This window comes from Glycine max, chromosome 14 (assembly GCF_000004515.6).
Source record: "Glycine max cultivar Williams 82 chromosome 14, Glycine_max_v4.0, whole genome shotgun sequence".
In the NCBI taxonomy this organism is placed as follows: Eukaryota; Viridiplantae; Streptophyta; class Magnoliopsida; order Fabales; family Fabaceae; genus Glycine; species Glycine max.
Window position 1 is genome coordinate 21,955,449 of NC_038250.2, and position 10,911 is coordinate 21,966,359.

The window sequence follows — 10,911 nt, forward strand, 5'->3', positions numbered from 1 at the left end:
CAAGACAATGATTCAAGAATACAAGATACAACATCAAGATGATCACTAGTATTTTAGGAAGGGAATTCCTAATTGAAATAGCAAAAGGTTTGGCCAAGAAATTTATGTTAAAAAGTCTTTTTCAAGAGATTTACTCTCTGGTAATCGATTACTAGAGGATGTAATCGATTACCAGTGGCAAAAAATGATTTACAACAGCCATTAAAATTTGAATTCAAATTTTAGACTGTGTAATCGATTACACAATATTGGTAATCAATTACCAGTAGTTAATAAACGTTTTAATTCAAATTTTAAAGCCTGTAATCGATTACACAAATCCTGTAATCGATTACCAGAGGAGATTTTCAGAAAATTATTTCTAAGAGTCACATCTTTTCAAATGGTTTTTACATGGCCACCAAAGGTCTATTTATATGTGACCTGCAACACGAATTTGCTCAGAGATTTTCATAACAAAAATTCTTATTCTCTCAAAAAGCAAAAACATTTTATCCTCTTAAGAATTCCTTAGCCAATACACTTGCAATTCAATAAGGAATTAATTGAGTGCTCAGATTGTACAATCTATCTCTTTCAATAGAGATTTATTCTTCTCTACTTTCTAAATTCTCAAAGGGAATTGAGAGACCGAGGGTCTCTTGTTGTAAAGAAATCTGAACACAAAGGAAGGATTGTCCTTGTGTGTTCAGAACTTGTAAAAGGATTTTACAAGATAGTGGAACTCTTAAGCAGGTTGCTTAGGGACTGGACGTAGGCACAAGGGTGTGGTCGAACCAATATAAATCTGAGTTTGCACTTTCTCTTCCCTTAAACTCGTTTATTTATTATTGCTTTATATTTATATTCAGATTATTCTATTTGAATCGTTATTTAAGAGTTCATTTTTAAGGGAACTTGCAACTTGCATTGAAATTGAAATAGAATTTTAATTGGGGAAATAGTTTGCAATATCTTAATTCAACCCCCCTTCTTAAGATATCTGAGGCCACTTGTTTAATAGTTTATCTTGCAATAGAAAAGTAATGGTGGATCCATCCGCATGTGGCTTCAAGCTGAGACCATTAGGCATTGGACATGGAGGGTAGTAGTTGAATCTCAGAAACATAACAGCTCTCTCTCTCCACATTCATTTAGGAAGCAGTCCTCTTCCAAGTTCAGTAACTTTGTCGTGGCCTTAATAATTACTTCACTTAGTAGTCTTATGCATTCAGTATACTGTAGGACAATATTCCTGCATTGAGAAATATATTCATTGAGATTAAATACTCGTGCCACTAACCCAAGAGAAATGGAGGAAATTGCTCATTCCTTTGCCAAAAATAATAATGTTATGCTTGTGCCTAATTTGGATAAAGTTCTAATACGCACTTGTAAAAGAAGAAAATTAATAGAGAGATAAAATGGGTTGGAGGTACTAGAGTACTAGTTAGTTACTTCATGTAAAAAAGAACATTCATTGGGAGTTGGAGGGGACAAGAATGCATACCTGAAATCATTGGGGTTTTGAGGCCAAAATTTGAACTTCCTCTGATCTTCAGGAAGCACTTTCAGGTATACTCTGTCAGTCCAATCAAGCCTCTGATTTTTTGAATATATTATATCATTGCCATATCCTTCAATATTGTTTGGTTCCCTTTCCCTAGCACATTTTTGCTTTTCTTCCTTTAGAAGTTGAAAGAATTGCTTTGAAACTTGTCTCACTTTGTCCTGAAATGAGCTTTTCATCCCATGGTTCATTGCCTAAATCCCACAAAATAATTAGAAAAGTTTGGCCAATTTCACAAACACTTCAAGACAGATCACAGAAAATTCAGGACAGACTAAGCTTGGCATAAAGTTTGTGCTTGTTTTTCTCTTTCTATAATAGAATATCTTATCCTTGGTCTCTTATAAATTTCTTCTGCTAAAAATAATGAGGCAATGACTATTCTTAACTAATGTAGTGGCATTAAAGGAAAGTAACTTACAATATACTAAAATAGTGACTAGAATATAGAAATTGTAATTATCCAGGTATCCGCCATTGCTAGGTTCCCTTGTTTTCATTGGCTCTTGCCGCTATCCATAAGAGCAAGACTCTTTGAGTAAGATATTACAGATTCAAAACTCAAATTCGTGCTTTTGCATAGTTTGGCTGAATTCAATCAAACTATTTTAACTATGTAGCATTACTCTTAGTATTTTAACTAAATTCAATTTTGTATGCATGCATAATAAGGGAAATAAGAAAAAAGCAAAGCATCAAATCTATCAATACCTAATATGATGCAGAGAGACACTACGGGTTTGACTGCAGAGAATAAGGAGCTCAAATTGTGCTTATAGGCTTTGGAGCAAGCACAGCTTAGAGAAGGTAGGCATCATTTCATATTTGTTTATTCCTTAAAAAATGGACATGTGTTGTATCCCTTGATCAGTCATTTCATATTGAATTGGATGAATAAATAAGGTTCAATCATTACTTGTTTGTTGCATGAACATTATCTCATGAATCTTCATGTGTCAATTTCACCCCTATCCGGGAAATTCGAGATTGTGTGGTAGATGATCACAAATTAATGAATGTAATTGGTGAATCTGTAAAGTTAGTGATGGAGGCGGTAAGTTCTCAACTTGTGAGCCTGTGCTTTGAATGCTGTCAAATTGTTTGGGATTATTAAATTACACTTTCCACAACATGCAATATATGTCATTTCTTCTTTTTAGTTCAATATAAAAACCTACTGCCATTAAGGAAGAATTTGTCAGTTTAATAGATTAGTCATAGAAAATTGCATTTGCTTTGGTCTTTTAATAGAGCAAGATCCTCAACCCTGATTAATCAATTAAATTAATAATCGTAAACAATTTTTTAAAAGAATATTAGTCTCATGGGAATTGTTTGAACATGAGTATGGAAGGATCCATGTGTGGCATGGCAAGACCAAATCTTTAATGATCCTTGTATTTCATTATTTGGATTTATTAGTCAAATTATAGCCTTTTCTTTCATATGCTAATCTCTTTATACTAATTTAGGATTGGAATTTGATTTGGAGACAATTATATTTTCATATTGGACATGGGTGTTGAGTCAAAAAAATATGGATGGGATTATTTGTGAAGGATTGAACTAAGCATGAAATTTTGGATATAAAAAGACTATTTTGGATCTAGTTTTAGGTTAGGTTTCAAGTGGTTGTGTCGACTATATTGAGAATTAAAATGAATTACTAATTCAAATTACAAACTCGTAAAGGTAAAAATGTGCTTAACAAATGGAGTGAGGATTTTTATAACAAATGCTTGAGTAGTAAGGGAAAAAAAATGAAACCAACTCAATGTGGGTCTTTTTATTTTAACTATTTTTTTTCTTTTCCGGTGAGCCTTTTAATTACAAATATACATACAAATTAAAGAAAATATAAAACTACTATCTATTTATGATAATTTTTTTAGTTGCTCATAATTCTCAAGTGACAATAGGAAAGAGCATCTCCAATTGTGTTATTATAAAAAAAATCAATTTATGTTACCTCAATCTAAAACAACACAATAAATTTTCTCTTCAATGGGTATTTTTATTTATGAGTTGCTTAACTCACAAATATTTTATTTCTCTCTCCTATATTTAATACAAAGTTAAGCAATTATTTTTAATATAAATTGCGGATTTGAAATTATATGAGAATCAAAATTACAATTTAACCTAATTTATATGCTCTTGTAATTTCTTTGGTTTGCATTAATATATTTTTCCTTTAAAAAAACAAAGTTAAGAACCTCATGAACAATAGTTGTTTGCATAAATCACTCTCCAATTTTAAACAACTCAAAATCACATGCGGCATTCCAAAATATTTTTTTTTTGTTAAGCAACTCCTATTATAGATGCTCTAAGAGATGAATATCACAAATTGTAGGTAGACCGCAACCCCTCCCACAAAGACTAATCGTATATATAGTTCTTATGATCATCCTCCCCCAATGCTAGTTATGATCAATCTAAGTATACATGCATAAAAAGAATTGTTAAGAAATGTCAATGTTTTTAGGGGATTTTGTTTTAAGAAAATTACGCTCATTCCTCTGAGTTTAGTACTTATTATACTCACACCCCCTACATTAAAATACATTTCTTTGGCACCTTTGAGTGCCTCCATTAGTTAATAGTGTTTTTTTAGTGAAAAGTCCGAACAACCCTTCTTAAAAGGGAGTGTTGGTGTGTAAAAAAAGGGTGCTAATAATGAAAATTGAGGGGAGGGGGGGAGGTAGGAAAAAAAACTTCTCTCTTTCAGTTTCCAACAGTTAACGCCCACCCTTCACAACCACAGCTCCACCAAACACTAGTGCCACCACCCTAAACAACCACAAGTGCACCACTCAATCTGTGCCACCGCCCTCAGTCATCTCCTTCGCCTTAAATGTCACCATTAAAACACCCCTACCACATTCCTTTTGGCGATTGTTCTCTTTAACCCTAACCCTTCTCTTTTCTTCAGCCTCCCTCTTACCCTTTTCTTTTCTTTGCCACCAACATCCTCTTCTGTCCCTATCCCTCGTCGCTTACCTCTTTGCCGCCCGCACCCCCTCGAAGTCTCTACCGCATCATCGCCAATATCCAACAATCTCCATATGAAGCCCATCGATGACTCCCAAAAGTGTGTCAACCTTGATGTCTCCACAACTCGCTCCGTGCATCAACATGATTCAATGCTCATATTTGAGCTTGAGTTGTTGTGTGGTTTTTGGAAGAAGTTGAGGTTCTGGTTTGTTGAAAAAAAATTGTGAAACTGTTGTGTGATTTTTGAAAAAAAAATGAAGTTTTTGTGTTGTAGATTGTAACACTTGTTGTCCATGTTATAACATCTCCAATGAAAATTTCTCAAGAGTACGTTTGGATAGAAAATTTTAACTAAGGAAAGTAATTTATCAGAGAATTTAAATTTTTGTAATCTAGAATTCATTGTTTGGATATTTTTTTATGAAGAATTTAAATTTTTGGAATTTTAAAAGAGAATTTTAAACAACTAAAAATGTGGAATTTCAATTTCCTTCTAAAAGGTGAGAAATTGAGATTCTCTTCTTATAGAAGAATCTTCTAAAATGTTCGCGTATTTTCTTAATAACCTTCATCCTCTCTTCTACCCCTGAAAGTTCCCGAAATCTCGTTCTCGAACTCGGGACTCTTCCCTCGCGCCGATGATCCTCTTCTTCAAGAAACACCGTCTAAACTCGTGAAACATCGATCGGGTGTGGATGTAGGGGAACACGTATAACTAGCACACCAACCATATATTCTCTTCTCTTTGCATTCATTTTTTTTCACCCTCACAATTTTAATTTTTTTATCCAAACACAAAATTTTAAAAATAAAAGAATTTCAATTGAAGTATTTGAAATTCTTAGAATTTAAAATTCTTCAGAATTTTAAATCTCCTCATCCAAACACACTCTAAGGGAGTTTCTTAAGTTACTTTTTGTGGTTCTCACATTATTTTTTGTGGTCCCCAAAGTGTCATGTCATTATAATAAATTCATACACAATTTTGCTCCAATGGTAAAAAAACTATAGAAAACTTCAAGAAACTCACTTTTATATTTTTTTTTTTCACTTAGTTATGGTGTTATTATGTATCAAACAAATATTATTTTTTTATTACTAAGAAACAGTAAGATATATATTTTATTTTTAAGAAGCTCTCTTTACCTCTCATAGATTTGCTTTAATGAAAAAGAAACAACAAGAAATAATTTTTCACTTAAGAAACCCTTCAAGAAATCTCATTAGAGATGCTCTTATTGTATGTGTTGATTCCTCATTTCCTTGTTTCTTAATTTAAATTCTTCATCTGCAAGAGAAAGTTGAAGATTTTGCTTTTTAATAGTAATTGATGTGGAATTTTAAGCATTTTTAATGAATTTTTTAATGGAATTTTCCATTAGCAATTGAGATTTAATTCATGCCTTTATTTAACCTCACACTCTTTCCCATTCTACATATTTTATAGTGATTTTCATTTAAAAGTTCAAATAATGTATAAAACACATGTGCAAGAGTTTTCGGTTCCTTCTTTCTAAATAAAAAAAGTTTGTTATGTTAATCTAAGCAAGGAAGAAGATAAGGATATTTTGGGAAAAATAAATCATTAAAAAGCATGTGCAAATCATATGCGTAACTTCTATTAACGATTTTTTATGGTATTTGAGCAAGAAGGGGTCACAATGTAACAAATGACAAAAAAAATAGAGGGTATGAGTGCAAGGTGAAAATAAGAAGGGGTACTAAGTGTTAAAAGTTCTAAACTTAGGAAAGGTAAGTGTAATTTACTATTTTGTTTTTTTGTTATTTCAAATGATCAAAACTTGCGTAAATTCAGTGTCTTACCTAAGTAATGTGTAGGCAAAATTTTGTTAAAATAAAGATGTAAAGTTTGCATATCAGAATACATGGTTCTAACGAAAAACAAAAGTACAATAACTGGATGTGTGAGATGGTACAAAGCTATTTTAAGCAAACCAATAATTTTGATTTTTAATTCTTAAAATCCATGTGATAATATTAGGTACATAAATCTTTTACTACCTATAGATATCTTATCCAACTCAAATTAGATTAATTGTTTAAAAGATTAATTTTTATTCAACATGTACAATAGATCCCAGACTTGAAAAATACACACACCAACATAACTACCTTGTAAGATGTATTTTAGAAATATCTAATCTTAACATGCTGAAGTAATACAAATAAAATACTTTTATTTCATCAATAATTGAAAATTAAACAAATAAAATACTTTTACATCATTAATAATTGAAAACTAAACGAGTAAATAATTTATTAGTTAATCACGTGACACTTTAGTAGATCAAGTTGAGTTAGTGATCCAGTTCAACACAAGGTCTCTAGTCCTATTAATAATCATGAAACATAAATACAAATGTTCTTCCAATTCATCCAATTGATCACCAAAACTACATTGGTTCTTCTATAACAAGTGCATTACTTCTTCATCGGCTTGAAACTTATCCTCTTTTCTCTCAAGCCAAAATCTCACTAATAGTTTTTATGTACTCCAACTCGTCATTTAGCCTAGCCACAAGTTGACTTGTTGTCTCCAAGTCCTTATTCATTATATAAGTTCCTATTGCAGTTGCGTCAAGTTGAGCCGTCACTTTAGCCAACTTCCTTTCCGAAGCCAAATTCATGGAAGTCAATCCCTACATAGGCACAATCATTGCAAAACCATGAGTCACAACAATCACAACAAATGAAGCCATAATTACCACAAAAAGACAAGTCAAGCCACATTTTAACGTAGCAACTAATTGGAGCTTGGCTCGAGCCTTGTCGCGGCTCGACTCAAGCCACTTTTGCAAGTTAGAGCATTGGCATTGGCATTGAAAAGTCCAAACCTGGCTCGGAGACAAGCTGGATGCGACAAATGGGTTATAGAAGTTGCAAAATTTAGTTAAATGGTTCATTACCATTGGGGAAGGGATTTGATTAGTTGAAACATATTGAAGAATGGTCTTGAATAATGTATACTTCACACGTACACGATCAATGCCCTTTAATAGATGACTACAAAGAAGAGAAGCATTAGCAGTGTGTGTAAAGTAGTCTGACAAAAGAGAGTGGACTGTGGACCAGCATTGGGCTTCTGATAGGGCCCTAGTAACCGTGGGCTGATCTGGGTCCAAGAGATGCTCCGCAAACAAACAGGAAGAGGGAAGGGGTATTGCTAGGTGCACCCAGCACTATTGTTGGTGCACCCAGCAATTTCCCATTTTTCCAAAATTGCCCTTTCATAAATTTTATGAAAGAAGTTCTTCCGTAAGAGTTTACGGAAGAACTTCTTCTGTAAGAATTTTTTTTTTTTACGAAAGAACCTCTTCCCTAAAATTCTTACAGAAGAAGTTCTTCCATAAGATTCTTACGGAAGAGGTTCTTTCGTAAAAAAAAAAAGCTCTTACGGAAGAAGTTCTTCCGTAAAGTGTAAGAGTTTTTTTAAAAAAAAAATTGAAAAATATTTGTGACAAATTAATTTAAAATTAATGGTCCAAGCAAGACTCAAACCTGTGGCTTTCAGGTTATTAGCATAATGCTCTAACCAATTGAGCTAATGAACCAATTACTTTATAAAATAAATAATATTGTTATACATAACACTAAAATTTCTAATGTATATTTAATGCGCATGTAAATAATTTGTATGATTTATATCAAAATTAATTGTTAGAAAATTTATTATTTAAATTTACATGTGCATTAAATATGCATTAGAAATTTTAGTGTTATGTATAGCAACATTATTTATTTTATAGCGTAATTGGCTCGTTAACTCAGTTGGTTAGAGCTTGAAAGTCACAAGTCCGAGTCTTGCTTGGGTCATTAATTTTAAATTAATTTGACACAAATATTTTTCAAAAAAAAATTAAAAAAAAACTCTTACATTTTACGGAAGAACTTCTTCCATGAAAAAAAAACTCTTATGGAAGAGGTTCTTCCGTAAAAAAAAAAAAAAAAAAAAAAAAAAAAAAAAAAAAAAAACCTCTTACGTAAGAAGTTCTTCTGTAAGAATCTTACGAAAGAAGTTCTTCTGTAAAAGTTACGTAACTCTTATGGAAGAACTTCTTCTGTAAGAATTTTACGGAAGAGGTTCTTTCGTAAAAAAAAATTATGGAAGAAGTTCTTCCATAAGAGTTTACGGAAGAACTTTTTCCATAAAATTTTATGGAATGATGATTTTGGGAAAATGGGAAATTGTTGGGTGCACCAGCAATACTACTGAGTGCATCTAGCAACACCCACACCCAGAGGGAAGCCTGGTCGAAGTGGTAGACTCTTTTGACAAATAGGTAGAAGACTCATCCTTGGAATATGCAAGTACATGTGTCCAAAATTCAGTGTATGACTCTGTACGGAATGAGTGCTACATTCTATTGCATGTCATTGTCATTGATACGCTATCATCTATCATGATACAAACAAGGCCCTGACAATGCCTACGTGGCATTGCCAGGGCTTACGTGTCGCACTCCCAGCAACCCACTTTACCGCCCAAAAATGTCTTTTTACTGTGCATTTATTGTTTTTTTTCGTTTTCTGCTGTCGGTTCAGTTACCCATGATTTTTTTTGCAGTCTCGAGGCACGCTGAACTTATTCTTTGGCCTCTTCCCGTTCTGCTTGGGTCTGCGCTGTTGAAGCCATTTTCATTTTTCCGATTTTGATTGTGCCTTTCAATTCTCTCCCCTTTGGATTTGCTCTCCATGGTTTCCATTATTCGCTTTGGTCTTTTTCTATCAGCAATCATTTGCACTTCCATTTTTCTTCCTCATTTTTGTTTTTCGTTTTCAGCTTGATTCGACATGTATGATGGTTTTTTACTTTTTACGCACAAAAACAAACCAAAAGGTTCGACCTTTTTTGTCTTAAACGTTGTTTGTTGTTTGTTTTCGCCTTGGTTCGGGATGTATGATGGTTTTTTTTGTTTTTTTCGCACAAAAACAAACCAAAAGCTTCGACCTTTTTGTTCATAAACGTTGTTTGTTGTTCGTTTTCAGCTTGGTTGCGGATGTGTATGATGGTTTTTGACTTTTTTCGCACAAAATAAAACTAAAAGCTTCGACCTTTTTGTTCATAAACGTTGTTTGTTCTTCGTTTTCGGCTTGATTTGCAGGTGTCATGGTATCTGAAGCCACAAAGGTTGCACCTATTTGTTCATACATCATAAACGTTGTTTGTGGTTCGTTTTTGGCTTCGTTTGCAGGTATGATGTTTTGTGTACGATTTTCGATTTTTGTTGGGTGGTTTGTTGTTATGTACCATTTTGCTCGGGGTTTGTTGGGTTTTGATGTTGCATGTGCATCATTAACTACCTTTCTGTGGTTTTTTTATTCATAGCAACAAGAAAGTTTACACCTTTGTTCATTTTTTATGATGATTAGTAAGAAAGCTTCGACCTTTGTTCATTTTTTATGATTAGTACGAATGGTTCGACCTTTTTTTGTTTGGTTTTGATGTTGTATGCGCATCATTCACTATGCCTAAAGTTCATGACTATTTTTGTTTTAATTTTATTTTATTTATATTTTCATTAATGTTGTTAATCCAATACCTTATGGTATTAAACAATTTCTTTAATTTTCTGTTGCACAATTAATCACTATCAATTTATTATGTTAAATGTATATATCATTATCTTTGTTTTTTCTTCAGTAATTATCTTTATTTTTTCATTTACGTTGTGAATAGAATTATCATTATGTTTGTTGCTCATTCTGACTGGAACTGCCACGTTTTTTTATTTTTATTTTTATCATGGACCAAGGCAGCTTAATCATGTTAGTTGTATCATGAGGTTGGTTTGGCATGTATCATGAGGTTTGAATATCGGTGTATGTGTTTTTGTTATGGTATCTGAGTTCTCGCATTCCAACAAGACAAAAGGTTGGACCTTTCTTCATTTTATCATTAGTCTGTTACCCATTTTTGTCACTGTATATGCATCCTTTATAAATTCTATTTTTCAGTTTGAATCAAAAATTTAGTAATGCGCCAAAATTAGAGTATGAGCCCGTGCATCGGCACGAGCTTCTCGCTAGTTTAATGTAAATATCAAAACTTAGATACAATTGCTTGGTGTTGTCGTCCAATCAAAGTTGGAGATTCATTTCAATAATCTATGATAACCTTTAATGTAAACATTGATTATGCTGATTATAAGATGAATTGAAATTTTAAGGATAAAATATGTTTTAATTCTTAATAAACATTGTGTGTTTGTTCATAGATAAAAAAATTATATTGAATCTTTAATAAAATAAAAATTTTATTTTTAATTTTTGTCACTTTTTTTAATTCATAACGAATTTTATATTTATTTTCTGATAAAAAATATTCATTAGTTATTAGTCTCTTT

At 32.4% G+C, this 10,911-nt stretch overlaps 1 pseudogene; it reads right to left on the bottom strand.

Annotated features, from left to right (window-relative positions):
- Positions 1-973: 973 nt before the first annotated feature.
- Positions 974-1,740, bottom strand: LOC106795849 (leucoanthocyanidin dioxygenase-like; annotated as a pseudogene).
- Between the last annotated feature and the right edge of the window lie 9,171 nt (positions 1,741-10,911).